The sequence below is a fragment of the Periplaneta americana genome, chromosome 10, assembly GCF_040183065.1.
Source record: "Periplaneta americana isolate PAMFEO1 chromosome 10, P.americana_PAMFEO1_priV1, whole genome shotgun sequence".
Classification (NCBI taxonomy): Eukaryota; Metazoa; Arthropoda; class Insecta; order Blattodea; family Blattidae; genus Periplaneta; species Periplaneta americana.
In genome coordinates, this window is record NC_091126.1 from 181,481,789 (window position 1) to 181,490,918 (window position 9,130).

Below are 9,130 nucleotides of genomic sequence, written 5' to 3' on the forward strand. Positions count from 1 at the left end.
TATAGCCAAAAATTATAAAATGGTCCGCAGTAGTGGCTATGCGGATAGCATGTGCGCTTCCCAATCAGTGGTCCGTGGTTTGATTTCCGACTGGGAATGGAGGAACTGATCTGTTCGTGGGACTGAGTGTTCTGTGATACCCTTCATTCATATATAGCGGAAGACAACCACCGCAGTATCAACCTACCTAGGAAAACGAGGGAGGGTCTAGTTCGCATACCCACTGTTTCGTCTAAAGGATATACATGCCTTCGGGCAGATCACCCGCCATCGTCATACAATGTAGCAACCTAAACGTCTATGCCTTTTAGTTCATTAGCTAATTTACAATCTGTCCAACAATGTATACAATAAGTGATAATATGAAAACATTTTTAAGAAATTGTTGCCGATTAGCAAGAATTTGGTTCATAAAATTAATTAACTCGAAAATATTATTTCTGTTTCCTCGTCTCATGAGCACAATTTCTCTATTGTTTGTTTACATCTGAAGTCAGATTAGTGTAAAATATTACTAGTCAGCGATGTATGCAATGGAGAGGGACAGGAACTAGACACCCTACCCCACTATCTCCTGGCCTAGTTGCCTCATAAATTATGTCTTATTGGTGCCACTTGTGAAGTTTCAACCTGTCTTCTGACAGTTCACTAAACAACAATAGCAACAACTATGCATTTTAATGGTTATTTAAGCTTTTAATAGGCCTAAGCAAGACACTATTTTCAATTGTCTTCTTTTGTTGTGATGCTAAATCATGTGAAGTGTAGGCCTATCTCACATTCACGTACCAACATTTGGAAAACAGAGATTTTATTGAGAAATGAAATAATGCATGCCAAATTATTTTATTACAATATTTGTAGGTGATGATGACGGGTTATGGCAGCCCTCTGATCGCAGTGTAGTGTGCAGTTTACATTTCACTGAAAACGATTTCAAGGAGTGCAGTTCAAAGAGGATCCTAAAATTAGGTGTAACTCCTTCCGTATTTCCTTGTTACCCTTCCAAAAACAAGTAAAGAATGTGTCCTGTAGAACAAAACGAGTGAGAGAAGGAGCGCCTGAAAACCATCGAAAGAAAAAGAAAGACATACCGGCACAATTAAACTTGGAAAATAATGTCGATACGAGTGACATTACCCCTGAAGCTGCAGATTCGTCAAAGAAATCTGTTCATATTCAGACCGATCCTAGTTCGTATTGTGTCTTGAAAAGAAGACAAATTCAATCGCTCAAGCGGATCAATCGTAGAGTGAAATGCAAAATAAAAGAACTAGCAAAAAAAAAGCAAAGTCTTTAGAAAAGCGCTGCATTGAATCAGAAAATAAAATTAAATCCTTAAACATTAGAGAATTGGAAGATGCTGCAAATGAGGGTGAAGTTAAGGCATCGTTCTTTATTGAACAATTACACGCGTTCGGACAAAAAGGTCATCGCTGGAGTGAATCTACTATTAGATATTGTGTCTTATGGCGAAGCAAATCTCAGTCGGCTTATGATTTCGGAAGAAACACATTACTTACACTTCCTAGCAGATCCACACTGAAGAGATATATTGGCACATGCACGAAAAACAACATAAAGGGATTAATATCTCAACGGCTAGCTGAACAGCGCAGTTTGCTGGGGGAAGAAGAAACACTCGGTTCGTTTATCATTGATGATACAGTAGCGTGCAAATTAATCCAAACAATGTAATTACTTATGCAAAAACACTCAAACGGGATAATAAAAAAGGATCTAAGACATACCTCAGTAATCTATGTGGCCTCCCTTGTTCCTAATAACAGCTCTGAGACGATTTGGCATGGATTCCACTAATTTCCCACAAATATTCATTTCTTCATCACGAAACCATACACCAATGAGGGCAGAAATCATCTTCTCCTTTGTAGAACAATCCATTTTTTGCATTTTTCTTTTGTAAATTGGCCACAAGTTCTCAATGGGGTTGATGTCGGGTGAGTTGCCTGGCCAGGGGAGTAGGCCTACCTGAATATTCTTCTTGTTGAAGAATTCTGTAGTTTTTCGAGACGTATGGCATGGTGCCAGTTCTTGTTGGAACACACCTCTGCCATCCGGAAATGATTTTTGCAGCTGGGGTACGATTCTGGTTTCCAATAAGTGAATATATTTGTCAGAATTCATAATTCCCTGGATAGGTATTAATGCTCCAGGCCCTTCATGTGTAAAACAAACACAAAACATTACTTTAGAGGGGTATTTGGGTGCTTGTTGGAGATGAGCTGCTGTTACTTTTTCGGATCCTTTCCGTACGTAAGAAACTCGGTGGCCGTGGACCTCGAAATGAGACTCATCAGAAAAAAGTAAATTCTTCCAGTCATTCACTGTCCAGTGTTGATGTAATTTTGCCCACATTAAGAGTTTTTTGCACATAACTGGGGTTAGCAGTTGCTTCTTAATAGGCTTACGAGCCCTTCGTCCAGCTTCCAAAAGCCTACGCCGCACTGTTGTGACGTGAATATTCGCCCCAGTGGTAGCCATTAACTCGCAGGTTAAGTCGACAGCAGTTAGTCTAGGATTTAATTTACTTTTCCTGACAATTAAACTATCATCTGCAGGTGAAGTCTTCCTTTTCCGGCCACAGTTTTCTTTTTTCTGGGGTGTGATGGATCCAGTCTCCCTGTATCGTTTTATGATCGAATTAACAGTAGCCAAACCGATGTGACATTCTGCAGCAATTTGCCTCTGTGTCATAGAAGAATGCTCTGCTAATGTTATAATTTTAGACCGTTTTCGTGGAGTTGTATCCATTTGTGAAGACGACAGAATGTACACAGGATTGCAGTATTAAGTCTTCAACACAACTGAAATGCTTATAAGTACAAAATGACAGGTAAAATATCACATATCATAAAAAATAATGACAAACCTTCAACAATGGAATTACACGTACTACAGATGTCAATTAAAGCGGTATGAGCAGCTGTGAGGCCAACAATGACAGAAAATGTAAAAATATGTCGTGTTCGGATTAATTTTCACGCTACTGTATGTCAATTAAACCAGATGTTCAATACGTGAGATGTAGTGATACTGTAGTTGGTACAGTGGATATTTTTAAATGAAATCAATTAACAAAATTCTGTTACACAGAAAAGTTTCCTAATAGTCTAAAGAATGTGTGTTTTAAATATCATGCATGTATCTTTAATAGTTCAGAAAATATATTCATTTTGTCTGGCAATGTAGCAAAAAAAAATTAAGTTACTGGAAACCAATAAAAGCGGGCGTGTGATTTAAAAATCCATAGCGCAGGAAGTTTAAAAATGACGTCTCAACATCCGATAAGGGCACAAATATCCACAAAATGTTATGCAATGTATTCCACACATATCAAAGGGTATTTTAAAGATAAAAAAAAAACAATTTTTTGAAAATTTAATTTACCGGAAACAACAATAAAAGTGGGCGAGTGATTTAAAAATCCATAATGCAGGAAGTTTAAAAATGGCGATCCACATATATCACATAGTATTTTTATTTTTTTTTTTTTTGAAAATTTAGTAATTTTTCATCAAAAATACCATCCTCTCCCCTTAAAATAGTAGCTTCTGCAACCTTCCAGAGGTTGATCCACACTTTTGTTTTCTCGCTGCGAAGGTCCCAGAACAGTCTAGATAGCACTCATGATAAATAAGAAACTAACCATAAGTGGAAAACAACTAACATTCTACATTAACACTAGTAAATGTTGCAACAAAGCAATTAAACAAGAAGTTTAAAACAACTTAAATTCTATATTTGATTATTCTATCCTTAGAAACTAAGAAATACATTAAAAAAAAGATTTAGTTGGAGAACAACTATTTTGGTAACACTGAACCAGCACAGAAGCACGCAGGAAAAATAGCAAGGAACCACAGTCTACTATATACAGTCGCGAAGTTCAATATTTAGTAAAAATGCAAACAGGGGTTGTTGCCCACCACTAGGATCGCTACTATCGCCTCATCATCGCAGATCTCTCTCCTAGCAGCCGACAAAATATGTTACACTTTCCTTGTCGTGCTCTTTTGGAAAAATTAACACCTTCCTTCCATTATTGAAATATTAAATGCATAAAGTTAATTTATTATTTTAATGAAGTATATTAAATTCCATCATAAACTCGAAGATAGCTGCAAGAAATAATTTAATATAATATTTGTTTGTGCAAAACGAACTGAAATTTACTATAATAGCTTCACTCATTCAAGATTATAGCGATAATTAACTATGAATTGAAACCAATAAATATTGATTTGCATTTCTCTTTACAACAATAATAATGGAAATATGAATTAATGGAGTAACTTACGTGTACCGGTACTTGTAGTGTAGGCTTACGTAGTTAACAAAATGGGATGAGGTTAAGCAATAATAATCACACCAGAATTGGAAATAAAACGTGATCAATACATTTTATTGTAACAGACTTTTTCTACGTCTCTAGTTAGAGCAACAAATAAAAATAACAACAAAATTAACAGCTATAATTAAAAACATATCCTTTTAAGAAACAATTAGGCCTAAGCAATAATAATCCCACCAGAATTGAAAATAAAACGTGATCAGTAAAGTTCATTAAAACAAACTTAATTTTTCTACGTCTTTAGTAAAATAACACATGAAAATAATAACAAAATTAATAGCTAGAATTAAAAATATATCCTCTGAAAAAAAAGTAGACCTAAACTTTATTTCTCTGGAAATTTAGCAGCTTAAGTGACAGAACTTTGACCGGTACCGGTTATCTAATATCCCTTCGGTTAGACTGAAACATTTCATTGTGAAATTTAAGGATATAATGTATTCTAACAGTCACAAAGAACTTCAAATTAAGTTTTGTTTCTGCACAGCATTCTTGTGGAAACCCAGGAACCTTTCTGAATCTTTCGGAAATCGGAAAAAGGATAACTCTGGCCTCTTTCTCTTACTGTTGCTACAATTTATAGCACTACAAACGTCTCCTCCTTGTCCCATATTATTATTCCAAATATTATATTTTAGCCATAAGTAATGTTCAAAGGGTCAGGAAACCACAATGACCCAGGTAAATACAGAGGAATAGCGCTAGAAAACACCCCCTTCAAAATATTTACAAGAATAATAACAAACAACATAACTGAAATAATAGAAGAACAGCTACCCGAAAACCAACTAGGCTTCAGAAAAGGGAAATCAACATTAACAGCAATAGAAGCACTACTAAAGAACATACGGGATGCCTTGGACGAAAGGGAGAAGTTCTATGTGGTGTTCATAGATTTCACAAAAGCGTTTGACTACATTGACAGGGAACTCGTAAAGAAGAAACTGGACGAAACCCTAGGAAAAGACAACGTCTGGACAAAGTCCATAAAATCAATATTAAGATGGAATGAAATAAAAATTTCAGACAATCGCTCGACGTCAGAACCGATATTGCAAACGAACGGGATTCTGCAAGGGGACCCACTAAGCCCTCTACTGTTCATCCTGGCAGCAGAAGAACTAATAAGAATAACGCAGAGAGAGAGAGGAAATAAGCTCATACGCATATGCGGACGACATAGTAGTGGGGTCAAAAGATCTTACGAAATTACAGGAAACTATGAACGCCATGATGGAATGGTGCACTAAGCACAAATTTGAGATAAATGTGGAAAAAACTGAAATGATGATATTCAGAAATGGCGGAACAACACCGGAAGCAGCAGAAATATCCATTCAAAACAGGAAACTAAAGATAGTGTCAGACTACAGATATCTAGGCATGACATTACAAACCAGTGTGAAATGCTACACAAAGCACATAACAGAAAGAGCCACACAAGCAATAAGAGCGATGCATGACGTAAAAAATATCAAATCTCTGAGCCTAGAAACAGCAATGGCACTGTTTAAAACCAAAATATTGCCAATACTAACATACGGCATTGAAATAATTGGAGAGCATCTAACAATGGCTAACTAGAAACACTAGGGCCCGATTGTATAAACCATTTAATCTTAGATCAGAGGTTAAAGTGATCCTTGTTTCAGCTGAACTTGGAATTTTGTGTTGTATAAAGCCTAATCTGAGATTAATTTGTCTCAAACTAAAGTCAACTTTGACTGAAGAAATTTCTCCGATTAAGTTAGATGATCCAAGTTCAGTTATTTCTTTTCTGTTTGAAATATACGGAGTGACAGATTGTGCAAATAAAATATCCATTATTATTAATATTAATAGATATGATAGGAACATTTATATATATATGTCTTTCAATTTCTTGCCTTAATACACAAACAGTCTTATATTTTATAAGGCTCTATCGCAGTGGCGGCTCATGCCTTTCTTGGATGGGTGTTCACAAAATATATATATATATATATATATATATATATATATATATATATATATTGGTAATGAACACACTGATATAGGCTATTCTCGTATAGGTGAGTCACACGTCAGAGATAAACGAGTTCTAAAATGCATGTACCAAATCTACGCATATACACCAAAATTAAAACCATTAAACAAGAGTAGAGTAAAATTAATTCATAGGACTCACCTTCACTGCTGTTCTTGAAGATCTAGATTTATTTGTAGAGAAACTCCATGCGCCTAGTTTTGAGAGATGCAAATTTATCAATAACTCTAATGTTGTTAACAAGTTTTTTTTCCACGGCCAACATAGCCAATGTACTTAATCGCTCTTATGGCATTGTGCTACGGAGGAATATTTTAATCCTCTCTTAATTTAACACCCTCACAACTTTACACACGTGTGTTACTTACTTTGCTGAACAAAAGACAACAGAATCAGCACCCGCGCATAATGGTATTTTGAAAAGAAACAGTAAAGAGAGAAAACGAGAAAAGAGGGAGAAAGGAACAGGATGCCAGACCCAAGTGAGATGGAGCATCTCTCTCTCTCTCTCTCTCTCTCTCTCTGTCACTAGCACGTTAAGACTTGTGCGAGCCAGAGCTATTGTAACCATTGTACCAAACCAGAAAATATTCTCGCCTGAGGCTATTCCACCCTGCTACGGAAAAATTGTGCGAACTGCTGTCAATCTGTCCAATGGAGATTTAAAGACACATGACACACGAACGGGACATTCTCTCGAGACGAAATATGTAGGAACGTCATTACACATTGGAAAGTAATAGATGTAATAATATTAATACAGTAATATGTACGATTATTGTTGGTTTCTAAGGTGTTCACGTGCTCCTGTGCTCATATAGAGGAACCGCCACTGCTCTATCGTGTTCAGCAGTATCAAATAACATAACATATAATTATATTATGTTTATAACAACCATTAATTACTAATGGATATGATAGGTACATTCATAAATTTTCAATTAACTGCATTACTAAACGAAAATTGTCGTTTTATAAAGCTTCATTATGTTTAGCACTATCAAACACCATAACATGATAACAACTCGGAGAACAGTCAACCTTCTTCTTATTGTCCGCCATTATTTACATTGCACAAAAAACCAGTGTCTCCAACAGAGTGTACGGAAAGTCGCCAAAAAGTAGTTGTAAAGTCGCTAGATTTCTCATTATCAACAAAGAAAGATTAAATTTTGTCACTATGGGGTGCTAAAAAGGTCACTAAATCCCTATTTAAGCAATATAAAAGTTAAAAGAAATTGTTGTTGAAAAAGAGTTAAAGTCGCTAGATTGGCAACACTGAACAAACCTGTCCGCGCATCACGTATTTCACCTGTTTATGCGATGTTGCCAAATCCTTTTCACGTGAATTTAGATTGCATTTGAACCAAGGTAATTTGATCGCAGAAAAGTTTTATACAATAGAAGAAGTGTCTGAACTCGGTTCACTTTTCGATCTTCGATCAAAGTTGATCTTTAGTCAGGGAGTTTTATACAATTGGGCCTAGAAGGAGTAAAGGCAACCTACTTAAAAAAGGCGATGGGAGTCTCCAAGTACACACGCTCGAGATTTGTATATTTACTCGCAAGGGAGACCTTCCTTACTGAAGACCTAAGGACAAACATGATGCTGCCCAAGACGAACGCTTCGGAACGACTATTGTCAACACTAAGAGAGAAAAGAGAATAATAATAATAAGAGAGAAATGCGCACGAGTGTGCATTGTTAGAGATACTAGTAAATGTCACTTTTTCCTATCTCGGTTATTGATTTGTCTGTCCTCTGACACGTCAGTATGTGATATTGCCGACATAGTTCACCACATAATTTGCACACGCAATCTCCGTCAGCAGTATGGAAGCCTGATCTGATGCACAGTCTGTGGTGGTAGCCATGGATTGATAATCTCGTCACCACATGTCGCAACGGTTGGTTTGGTCACATCCAGTTCCTGTCTATCACGGCTCCGGTGCTGTAGAACCCGTCCGGAATCTGGCGTCTTTTCTCTTCTCTTTCCGATAGAAGCTGCTCGTAGCCGCTGGTAGATGGCAGTAAGTAGTCCGTTCTGAGGTCTTCTATCAGGAAGGTTTCCCTTGAAAGTATATATATCAGCCTCGACGGTGCATATTTTGATGTTCCCAGAAGCCACCCCAATAGAATTCTACGCCACAGGAGCCATGATAGACCGAGAATGGACGAAGGAAAACTTTGAACTCAGGCATGTAATAACAAGACTGGCAGTCCACGGATTCCATCACCTTATCTGCAAGACAAGAACATACCACGACCCGAGTGACTCATGCGTGTGTACATTGCGCAGCAAGAAATGTGAACGCTATCATATTGAACTATGCGCCAAAAGAACAAAATCAATAAGCGAGTACGCAAAACAAAAGTAAATTAAATGCAATCTAAATGGCCATTTGGCTGCAATAAATACATTAATTATATTTTAGCCATTAACATTTTCATTATAACCAATAACGAACATTTCACAAGCATCAATGTGAAATACGCAACGAGCTAGCACTCGATAGAAATACGACACAATCCAAAGTCGACCATGGACAGTCTATAGTTTCTAGTTGCTAACCGCTTGGAGCGCTTTATCACGAGATTTGCAAAAAAAAACCTCAAGCTTCGCGACTGTATATAGTAGACTGTGAAGGAACCTACCCTCGAAATCCAGCAAGCTAGCCATCCACGGAGCCACCAGAGGGCATTAGTTCCTGTGAGTGACCACGCAGGC

General features: G+C 37.0%; 1 long non-coding RNA gene across 1 annotated transcript; it reads left to right on the forward strand.

Moving 5' to 3' along the window:
- Nucleotides 1-8,340: 8,340 nt before the first annotated feature.
- Nucleotides 8,341-8,836, forward strand: LOC138708221 (uncharacterized). Its single transcript, XR_011334642.1, has 2 exons — nt 8,341-8,432; nt 8,524-8,836. It is a non-coding gene; the product is annotated as an uncharacterized lncRNA (long non-coding RNA).
- The last annotated feature ends 294 nt before the right edge of the window (nt 8,837-9,130 follow it).